Genomic DNA, 12,120 nt, shown 5'->3' with positions numbered 1-12,120 from the left:
GAAATAATGATCAAGCTAGCTGAAGAATTAGGCAACTAGGGAAATTCAGGACAACTAGCTATAATGGAGAGACCATGTGCAGTTGTGGAGTTAGGAGAACTGGATTCTACTACTGGTCTTACAACTTTCCAAATATGTGTTTTAACTCCCTGTGCTCTGCTTTATTATCCATAACACGAAAAGATGCTGCTTTGTAGTATTTAAGGTCTCCTTCTATTGTAAAATATAGGTTATAAGAATTTAAATTACCCTGAGTTCAACTACTATTAAGTAACTAGGAACAGATCTCAGTGATAGTGTCTAAGAACCAGGCAAGATCCCCGTTCTCAGAGAGCTTAAATTGTAGTGGGGAGGGAAGACAAACAGAGCTATAAATAAAATAATCATAGCCAGTAGCAGAAACTATGAAGAAAATAAGACAAGCTCATATTCTAAAGAGGCACTGGGTGGTCTGGGGCAACATTACAGAGACAAGCAGGGAATAGCTAAGACCTAAAGAAAGAAAAGAATCCAGGTTTGTGAAATCCAAGAGCCAGGACATTCCTGATGGAAGTTACAGTGCCAGAAACCTGGGTAGGAAACAGACTAGACTTCCTTGAGAAACACAGAGAAGCCAGTAGGGTTGGAAGGTAGAAATAAATGGAGGAAGGACAAGAAAAAAGGTAAACTAAGTCATGGATACCCTGATAGGCTATGATTGGAAGTTTGAATTAATATTTTAAGTGCAGTGGAGAGCACCTGGAGGAATTTAAGCTGAAAAGTGATGTGATCTAATTTATTTAAAAATATCATTTTGGCCACAGTGTTGGGGCTTGATTGCAGATGGCCGAGTGAAAGCAAAGAAATCCAATTTCAGAGGCTATTATAAAATGCCAGATGAGAGATAATGGTAACTTGGACTAAGATGAAGAGGGAGAGGCCTGAAACGTGTTGAGTGGTGATGTATTGGTCTAAATCCTTGTGTTTAAATGTCTTCAGTGTTAATGTGATACTTTAGAAGCTGGCTCAGATTAACTCATAAATTTTGTAACCGTGATTTAAATTCAATGAAAAATGAAGGACGTCATCTAGGATAAGAATAATGCCAAATAAATGTCATTTGCTCTGAAAACTTCTGTACTGAATTTGGTGCTATTCATATTTGGGGCTTTGCAGTCAGGTTTGCAAATAAAGAAAAATAGTATATTTAGAAAAAGAAATGAGGGGTACCTGGATGTCTTAGTTGGTTAAGTTTCCAACTTTGGCTCAGGTCATAATCTCACAGTTCATGAGTTCAAGCCCCACATTGGGTTCCACGTTGGGAGCACAGAGCCTGTTTGAGATTCTTGCTCTCTCCTCTTTATCTGCCTCTCCCCCATTGATGCTTTTTCTCTCTCTCTCAAAATAAATAGATAAACTTTTAAAAAAATCTTAAAAAAAAAAAGAAAAAGAGATCCAATATCTTTACTATAGTTTGATGATTAGCAAGGATTCAAGTAAATACTGCTAATTATATTTTTTTAAATATATGAATTTATTCAGTAGTTTATTTTTGTGAATCATTATAGTAGGTATTTCCAGAGGATGGTCTCCTTACTTTGGACGATTCCCCTAAACCAATTTGGCGGTAATTAAATAACTGGAACTATCCTTAAAAATATATAAAATATATCAGTTTCTACTGCTGTTTCATTACATTTGTAAAGTAATACAGAAAAATACACTGGCCAATAACAGTAGAAAATCAAGAGATGTACTCGATTTGTAGAGAGCTAAAGATAAAGGATGTTATAATTGCCTTTTTCTTATTTAAAGATACTAGCATGCTAAATCAATATGTATAATATAAACATAGATATTTCCTAGGTTTAAAAAATATCATTTGTAGGCTGTTTACTTAAAACTTGGGACTAATTTTCCCATAGAAATAATATAGCCTCCCAGGCCAGCCCAAAACATCTGTTTAACCATTGTAGAGTCAAATATTAGTGAGTGGGACCATAAGTTAAGGTTACAGGAAGCATAAGGGCCTCCTTATGCAAGAGGAATATGAAGAATAAAAATATTTCTATGCTTTCTCTTGTTATAGGCATAAATCTGGAAAATTTTGCCATATAGTAATATTGAGACTCTGCCATCTCCTTCTGTGCAACTCTCTGCCCTTTAAAAACACTGTACTCTTATACTTGGACACCCAATATTGTGTACTACCAAATTGCTCTTTATCCTCAAATTATCTGCCTCTTCTTGCCAGAATTATTCTGATTTTTCTTCAGTGTCATTTAAAAGTTAGGAAAGCAACTCTCCCTCTCTCTCTCTCTCAAAATAAAATAAAAAAACATTTAAAGAAAAAGTGGGGCGCACTCAGTTGGTTAAATGTCCAACTCTTGATTTCAGCTCAGGTCATGATCTCACAGTTTGTGGGATTGAGCCCTGTGTTGGGCTCTGTGCTGACAGTGTGGAGCCTCCTTGGGATTCTTTCTCTCCTTCTCTCTCTCTGCCCCTCCCCCACTCATGCTTGCGCTCGCTCTCTCTCAAAATAAAATAAACATTAAAAAAATAAAATTAAAAATAAATAAAAATTAGGAAAACAATCTGATTAAACAACATACTAATTTATAAATGGCTGGTCAATAAATAAACTTTAGAACTATGTATACCTTATAAATGGATGCCTATTAACCTCAGTGACTCCCTAACCTAAATTCAGGCAAATCTAACAAAGTAAAAAGATTTTACACAATCTGAGATAGCATATATTAAAGGGAAAAAGAACGGAGCTGCATAATTTTTTCTACTTTCTTTATGTCCAGAGTCTCAACTTCTGTAACAGCTCCACGTACAAATTCCTTCATGCATTTTAACCAAGTTAATCTTTATTACAGTTCTATGGGTGGGTATGTCCTACTTGCAGAAGAAATTGATGTATCTCTATTCTTCTCTGGCATATATCAAGGGTCCATCCCCTTAGAATACACCCCTGGTGAGATTTTCCCCAAGCAGGGCTAAGCACCAATCTTACACCTCATCTAAAAAGTCACCTTGTACCCACCGCTCAAATAGTCCTGGAAATCTTTAATGTTTTCTATAAAGTTTTCCTAGTCTGGTCAGAGAACAGTAATTGCATACATGGTGTCACTCTGTCTGGAGTCGAGAACACCTATGGCTATGCTTCCTATTTGGTGAGACGGAGTAGAAAGAGTTCTAGTTCAGTTTTTGTGCTGATGCTGTCAATAGCTTAAGCAGATCATTTCCATTTTATGCATCTCTCTTTCCTCATCTAACTGGAAGATGGATGTGTGTGTGTAGGGGGTTATAAAGGGTATATAATACCTGTTGATCTTCTCTACCAAACTGATGTCCAGATCAGAAAAGATGATGCATTTGAAAACTCTTTGAATAAGTAGAAAGCACAGTGATTCTAAAACACAACTATTTTTTTTAATATAATTTATTGTCAAGTTGGCTAACATATAGTGTATACAGTGTGTTCTTGGTTCTGGGGGTAGATGCCCGTGATTCATTGCTTACATACAACACCCCCAGTGCTCATCCCAACAAGTGCCCTCCTCAATGCCCATCGCCCATTTTCCCCTCTACTAGACCTGCTCCCCCATCAACCCTCAGTTTGTTCTCTGTATTTAAGAGTCTCTTATGGTTTGCCTCCCTTTCTGTTTGAAACTATTTTTTCCCCTTCCCTTCCCCCATGGTCTTCTGTTAAGTTTCTTAACTTCCATATATGAGTAAAACACAACTATTTGTTGAACTCTCGCTATGTCCAGGAACTGTGCTCAGTACTTTCCTATACTTTATATCATTCAGTCAACAAACAAGAAGGTATTAGAAACCCCATTTTACGGAGGAGTGATCGGAGGCCTAGATCAGTTAAATGCCAAAGGTCCAAAAGATATTGTCACATCAGTAGTCACATGGCAAGTAATTTGGAAAGCTGGACTGTGAGCCCAGGCCTATCGCTCCGATGCCTTTGTCTCCACCACTGGATTATATTGCCACACATTCTACACATGTAAGTCAGTATTATCTGCCTCATCTACTTTTATGAACCTTAAATACACTTGTCCCTAAAACATACATTCTGAATCCAACTGACTAATTTTATAGTGACTCACTCTCCTTATTTTGCTGTTCGTGTATTGCATGTCAGTGTACTCTAAAATTTTCTTTAAGGCCCATTTTCTTTTGTGCTCTTTTTATAGTTCCTAATGCAAATGCATAAGCAATCTTTCTGAGTATTTTATGATGAGGAGGAAGAATCAAGAATCTAGATCAGGGGAAGGGGAATGAACCTATTGAAAAGGGTCCATAAAACAAGTGATCCTCACAGAAACAGCTGAAAGTTTTAATAAGTGGCCAGCGATAGTATAGTTAAGCGCCAAAATATGCTAATATTGTGTAAAGATAATTTTAAAAGTTGTGTGTGGGTAGTGAGTTGTGAGTCACATACTGAAAGAGGCTTAGCTTTTTTCTTTTCTATTATATAAATAATTGGAATCACATTTCAGAAAAGTGCCCAAAATAGAGCAACTAGGATTAAAACCTTTAAAAAATACATTGAATAATTTCTTTTTTCTTAGAAGCTGACACTGGTTTAAATCTGTATAGTAGATCAAAACCTACTTTTATACTCAAAAGTATCTTTTATCTCTGTTATATAGGTATGAAACATAATGCAGATAATGCACAAGTTATGCCCTTCAAGGCCATGAATGATTGTGGCCAACCTTGGAAAAGAAGTCAGGCATCCCATGAGTAGAATTAAAAAAAAAAAAAATGAAGTCAACTCCTGAGCCACACAGAGAATACCTGTATACACACTCTTCTGAGCTTCTGCAACCACGGAAAACCACGGGGGAGATCATGTGAACAGAGAGCCTCTCTTCCTAGCCTCTGGCAGTGAGTAATTTTTCTACCCAATATAACTTTATGAAGGTCAGCTCCCATTTTCTGCTTTTGAGTAGAGGCAGAAAGAGAAGTGTTTTGAAGGGTCAGTATGAGAAAGATTCAGCTCTTCATATTTAATTTTACCTCTTCCTTTTCAAAACATTATTTTGGGACTATAGCTGTTAAAACCATCATGTGTCAAGTATAGTCAGTATCTAGGGGACTACCGTTAGGTGCTTCCAGAATGCCATTGTCTGAGAACAAAAATCAGAAAGTATAAAAGTATGGCAGATGAGACCTGTCACCTATAGATGAGATAAATCATAACTGTATGCCTGAGAAAACTGTGACTACGTCTTATCCAGGGTGATTGCCTTATTCCCTGGTCTACCTGTAATGTGATTAAGAGGAAGTGAAAATCATAACTAGGATAACAAGGCCAAGCCAGGACAAAAGGCCAAGGAGCGAACATCAAGAGTGAGAGGGGTGAGTTCTGAGGTCGCCTTATTATGCCCTGTCAAAACAAAATAAAAACAAGTGAAAATTGTAAGCAGAAACAAGAATCTAGGCAGCAGGAAAGACCAAACCTATCCCCCCCAAACAGAGAGTTGGTAGTATTTCTCCTGCATTGGTCAGGAGAAAGTCATTTACCCTACCAGACGCAGTGCGTCCAGGTCCCGGAGAAGAAGTGTGCTCTGTTAACAGCGAAGTCAGGGATGGTTCATTTGGCTTTTTTCTAGTCTGGAAGAAACATCTCATAAGACTGGCAGTTTCCCTTTCCTATGACTCCACACTTAACATATGGCCCTCTGATTTCTAATTTTGCCTCCTGTTTAATAGGAGTGGATAGGAATAGTAAGGTCTCTAAACACATCTATATCTTTTATTGTTAATTAATACATTTGCATTTTGTTTTATATCTCAAGCTTTTATAATATGACTTCTGAGGTTAATAGCTACACCAAATAATTTAGTCAATTCAAGTTCATTTTCAAAGTCAAATTTCTTGGACACACTAGACATATCTGGACTAAAACCCAAAATATGTGATTTAAGCAGAATAAGGCAAATAAGTTGGTCAGCTAGCTTTTCTCTATGATTCCTTTGTGCCATACTGTTATAAAACTCCAGCAATAGGAAGAAGATTTTTGTGGTTGATAAAACCATTTTTTGTACTTACTTCATAACTGAAGATAAAGAATGAGCAAATGCTATTGGTGACAGAGGCAATGAAGCTATTTCAACTCCAAGCATCTGGCTTTTGAAATCATTTGCATGAGAGTTAAAAGATTTTCAAGTTGTGTGCATACCCAATATCATTTAACATAGCTAAAGACTATTATCCAGTATTGAGGAATACGGTCATTCCTTAAATTATGTGTCCTATTTCATGTTAGGCATTGTGTGCAATGTCTGGAAATCCGAACTGAGCAAGGCATACAAATAAATAACTAAAATTATCAGCGATGAATTGTGAGATAATGTTCAAGGTGCAGTGATGGCAAGGGACAGAGAAATTCCTGCTCCTGGGGTGAAGAAAGCTCCCTTTGAGCTAGGTTTTGAAAGAAATGCATGTATTGCTCTCTTGGCCCAGGAGGAGAAAGGGAATCCAGGTAGGAGAAAAGGCTGGGAAGCAAAGGTTGGAAAGTATGAAACAGGTTGGTTTGTACAGCACATTGTTAAGCAAGGAGAAGAGACAGGAGGTTGCCTGCTAATGACTTAATCAACTGGGTGTGGGAGGGGTCGTTGGTGACATTGAAAACAGGGAAACAGCATGACCTTAAGAAAAGTATAATTGTGATGACAATGAGGCAAAGGGGAGCAGGAGAGAGGAAGACCTAGGAAGAGTCCAGGTCTTGAATTAAGGCAGTTGTAATATGACTGAAAAAGAAAAGGCAGGTTTGAGAATGGTTTGGCAGCTAGAATCCGTAGGGCTTTGTGACAGATTGTGTTTGGGGGCGAGAGAAGGAGGAACTAGCATAATGCCCAAATTACTGGCTTTGGAACATAGGGATCTTTTATTATATCTTTCTCTAAACCATTATACATTATTCATTGTGACATTGAAGATGTGCCTGCGTAGTGAAACATCATTCGTTTCAACTAAGGGAATCCCTAGATTAGAAATCAACCCCACCTACTCCCACCCATGCTTTTCCTGTCCATTTTATGCTTTTCTCAGGAAGCTATGAGATCTGGCTCCAGACAAAAAACAAAAAACAAAAACAAAAACAAAAAACAAACAAACAAAAATATGTATAATTAAAACAGACCTATTGTCCTAAAGAAAGAAATATGAAAGCCAGAAGATACAGTTAAACCCATTTGGAATGCTTAGAACTATGTGTCCATGGCTTTATCACAGACTGTAGCTGTACTCTTCGTGTTCAGCTCTGCTTGGTTTTCATTAAGCAAAGAAACTGGCTTTCAATAGCAAAAATGTAAAAACTCATCAGGTTTCAGGATAACCAGAGACTTGTGCTTGAAAATTCAGATGTATATTAACAAAATTACATCTTGACTTTTTCTACCGGATAAAAAAATGAAGCAAATATATATTATTCTAAATACGTATCACATTTTCATATTAAGGATATTTGAGAGTTAAAAAATTTACATGAATATTGTTCCTCAAATTTTGCTCAAAGTGTCCTAGTGCTTCATGTCTCACCTCTTGTGTGGCCATTAGGGAGGGATTCTAGCGTAGTTGTGCTCAGTAAGCTAAGCTCTGGAGTTAGATTGCCCAAGTTCAAATGCTGGCTCTGTCATTTAGGTCTTTGGGCAGTCCATCAGCTGCCCCTTTTATCGTGTCACACACACATGAAACTGATAATATCAACATGATTTTGAGTAGAGCCCAATTCTAACATAGAAATACTAGATAGGATTTGACTTCAAGAAACGTATGATCTAATTCAGTATTTCTCAAGCTTCATTGGGTACTAGAATCAACTGGGGGAGCTTATTAGGACACAGATTGCTGGGCCCACCCCTAGATTTTCTAATATAGTAGATCTGGGGTGGGGATCAAAAATTTGCATTTCTAGCAAATTCCAGGTGGTGGTCTGGGGCCCATACTTTGAGAAATACTGATCTAATTGAGAAGGGAATTCATTGAGAAAGAAACAGATGAGATATAATAGCACTTAGAAAACATGAACACACAGTTTGTCATAATTTTGTTTAGGAAGCTCAACTATATACACAGGGAAATCAGGGGCCGATGAACCATTCATTTAAGTGAGAATCACTAACTTTGTTTTATTACTAGGATAACCTTGAGTTTCTATCATTGTAGGAATGTAGCCTCATATTTGTAGAGTGTGCGTTAGCCCCACTCAGAGAAACCATACTTCAACTTGCCAACTTGCCTTTTCCAGTATTTCGGGGTTTTATGCTTGAACCTGAACCATACCAAACCATGAACCATTAACTGGAATATAGCAGGCTAATTTGTTGAACTCCAGAACTAAATTAAATCCCAAATACCCTTTCCTTCAAGTGTGAACCAAATGAAAGAGATTGTTAAAAAAAAAAAAAAAAAAAAAAGTGAACTAGTTCAGATTAGAAACAAATCTTTTAGTTTTTTAAAACAACTGAAATTCAAGATCATATTTCCTAACATACCAATTCATTAAAAACAAAATGAAATAAAACAAAGCTCTGTTTAACATACTCTCATACTAAGTAATGTAGTTGACTAAAATGCTGAAATAGTAAATCCCCATAAGAGTCTGGGTCCCAGCAAGAAAGAGCATTCCACTTAAAGGGTTCAAATCAAGACATGTTAATGAAACAACTCCTTAGGGTGATGTGGGAAGGGAGTTAAGGAAACAAAAGAGGGATGTTGGGGTACCAGAAGACTGGCAAATGTAGAAAGTTGTTACCAAGGGGGCTAAGAGGCTGAAGAAGAAAATGGTGTTTACTGAACCTAGGGAGAAGGGGAACCATGGAAAAGAGGCTGTCAGGCAGGAGATTTAGTCTTGGGGAACAGCCCCCCATCCCCCGCCCCTGCCATACACCACAACATACACAAATTAGAATAGGGTTGCTAAATCAAGAAGGAAGCAGAGACGAAATACCCCAGCATCTCTCTCCTCCCAGCTTCTGGGGACTTCCTGATGCCACCCCCTGTCTGAACTGAAAGTCTGGTGGCTGGAGCCCCAGTGTCTGATCTGCGGGAGTCAGCTTCCTGGCAGGGCAGGGCTAGGCAGGTGTTGGAGGACAATGGAGACTGACCAGCACAATCCCCCTTTTTTGCTAAGTAAATGCTAGATGTTAGATGAAATATTAGTAACCGAGTTAATGTGTGTAAAGTTCTTAGAAAAGCCCTGGCAATGAAGAAACATCATACTCTGAAAGTTAGCTATTATTGCTGCTATAGGCTGGCATTGTTTTGTGGATAAGGAAATTAAGGCTCACAGACTTCAAGCAACTTTTCCTTGGTTAGCACTAGGTACAGAGCCCACACTGAAATCCAGGTTTTCAGATTCCAGTTTTGTACAGATTCTGCTATGAGAATTGACTATTGCAACATATAAGTTATAAGATAATGTGTTGCATGCATAATTAATTTTATAATTTCTTACAGAAAAAATCATCTTTACTCTCTTGACCTGACTGATGAAATCTGAAACCAAACTGACACCTTATGAACATACATAAAAATAAAATAAAATGAGCTATTATTTCAAAGACAATTCTGCACATTCAATAATAACAATTGTAGTAATAGTAATAGTTTGTTAAACTTGTTGAATGTTTATTTTGTCTAGTACTATGCTATTTTCTATATCTCATACTAACATAACCACTAATCTCTGTCAGTTATTTTTTTAAATATAGTTGACACACAATATTACATTAGTTTCAGGTGTACAACATAGTGATTCAACATGCTTTGCTCTCCGTAAGTGTAGCTACCATCTGTCACCATACAACACTATTACAATACCATTGACTATATGCCCTAGGCTGTGCCTTTTATCCTGGTGACTTCCTCATTCCATAACTGGAAGCTTGTATCTCTCATTCCCTTTTACCCATTTTGCCCATTCCCCCACCCCACCCTCAGTGTCATCCATTTTTTATTTCCTGTCCTGTTTTTCTTTTTTTTTTTTAACTTGGAAATAATACATTTGGAGGATTTTGTAATTAATGAGTTAATTACACTCACTCTGCTGACCCTTGTCTGACCATTTAAGGTTTTATACAATTTAAAATGTGATGTATATAGTATCTCCTAAAAAAAAAAAACAACCTTCCCAGATAACAATATTCTCCCCCCTGTAACTGTTGGAGACTGTATTCATCCCATTATCCTGCCACGATACAAAATTAGCCCTACACTCACAGGCATGAATTGGCCATGCATTCAATATTTGATTACATGAAATAAGATATCTTGAAAATAAACATAGTTAGCTTCTTATTTGTGTCAGGTCAGCTTTTTTGGCAACAGATTTTAGACAAGGAGATACATTTACCCTTAGGTCTTTGCATTTTTGGGTTTTTTAAATTATTTTTTAATGTTTATTCATTTTTGAGAGAGAGAGCATGAGTGGGGGAGGGACAGAGGGAGTGGGACAGAGGATCCAAAGCTGGCTCTGCGCTGACAGCAGCGAGCCCAATGTAGGGCTCCAACTCAAGGAATCGTAAGATCATGACCTGAGCCCAAGTCACTCAACTGACTGAGCCACCCAGGTGCCCCTATTATTATTTTTTTAGTATTTATTTATTTTTGAGAGAGAGAGCATGAACAGAGGAGGGGCAGAGAGAGAGAGAGAGAGAGAGAGAGAGAGAGAGAGAGAGAGAGAGAAAGGGAAACAGAGGATCCAAAGCCGGCTGTGTACTGATTGATAGCAGAGAACCTGATATGGGGCCCAGACCCATGAACCATGAGATCATGACCTGAGGTGGAGTGGGATACTTAACCGACTGAGCCACCCAGGCTCCCCTGCCTTCTAAGTTTTTAGATTTTTAGTTCAAAGAAGCTGAAAAATCACATGTACCTTTTCAGTCAAAGAAACAAACAAAAAATGTTTTTTCTGTGGGGTTGACGTCCACCCTATCACACTATCTGTCAACTTTTCTCTGATGATTGGAGCAATGATCAGACAAGGGCATTCTGACCCGTGGTTCGTCATGAAATTTAGGTTCTCTCTTGGCAGTCAGGTTTCAGAGTTGACACTAAGAGTCCGTGTAGCAATAGCATTAGAGAGATGACTGTACTTTGAAAATCAACTGCAGGAAAGAAAATAATCTTAGATGTTCACTCTGGGCTTCACTTTTGATTTTGTTGTCTACTTACAGCATGAGTTGGCCCAAGAGAAATTACCTAATTACAGTATAAGCTGAACCATATGAAATTCTATTTGGCCAATAGTTGGTTGCTAAATGCCAGTTTGACATTGGGCAGCAATGTCATATATGGTTTGTCCTAATAGCTCTGGTGCTGATTGAAGCAGTCTATGCCCATGAAACAGTGACATTTCATTTACACCCTCTTTTAAAATTCACACAGTTGTCATGGGGTGCCTGGGTGGCTTAGTCAGTTGAGCATCTGAGTCTTGATTTCAGCACAGGTCATGACCCCAGGATTGTGGGATCAAGCCCCACTTCGGGCTTTGAGCTGAGCATGGAGCCTGCTTGAGATTCTTTCACTCCCTTCTTCTGCCCCTCTTCCCTGCTCACTCGCTTTCTCTCTAAAATTAAAAAAATAATAATGAAAATAAAATTCATACCGTTGGTAAACATATTGCCTTTGCATATTCTCCAAATGAGGGTCACCTTTCATTTTTTTTCCCTTTTGTTGAAGATTTCAGGAAAATATGAACATCCAAGAACTCTGTGCAATTGAGATCTTAAGGTGCTTATAAAGAGTTCATATGTGTAAAATGTCTAGCCAAATTCCTGGCACATGGTTGGTGTTCAGAATAATTGAGTCATTAGGTCACTAGTCTGAGTATATCTAATCGCAATATAGTAGCATATTGTGATATGGTCTTTACTGGTTACACGTGCTGTTATACACATTATTTTACTTAGAGTGAACTTTCCTTAAAAACCCATTCCCAACACATTCAAGTGGCATGCCAAATCATATTCCAAGTTTAAAAGATAGCATTGCACTATTGTATAAATACTCTTCAGACAGCAGAAGTGAAAAAGAAAAGGAAAGGATTTTTTTGTGCATTTGCAAAAACTGGATATTAGAAAATGTCATAGTTATGTTTGCTT

General features: G+C 37.7%; 1 long non-coding RNA gene across 2 annotated transcripts in view; it reads left to right on the top strand.

Annotated features, from left to right (window-relative positions):
• LOC109269398 (uncharacterized) overlaps positions 1 to 12,120 on the top strand; it is a 200,390-nt gene that overhangs the window by 40,049 nt on the left and 148,221 nt on the right. For both annotated transcript variants that reach the window (XR_008420078.1, XR_002081058.2), the window contains one exon: positions 4,656 to 4,893. This is a non-coding gene — a long non-coding RNA (uncharacterized LOC109269398). The remainder of the gene's footprint in view (positions 1 to 4,655; positions 4,894 to 12,120) is intronic.

The sequence above is a fragment of the Panthera pardus genome, unplaced genomic scaffold, assembly GCF_024362965.1.
Source record: "Panthera pardus isolate Hobbes unplaced genomic scaffold, ASM2436296v1 HiC_scaffold_7, whole genome shotgun sequence".
Classification (NCBI taxonomy): Eukaryota; Metazoa; Chordata; class Mammalia; order Carnivora; family Felidae; genus Panthera; species Panthera pardus.
Note: the sequence above shows the minus strand (reverse complement) of the source record. Positions and strands in the feature narration are given on the sequence as shown.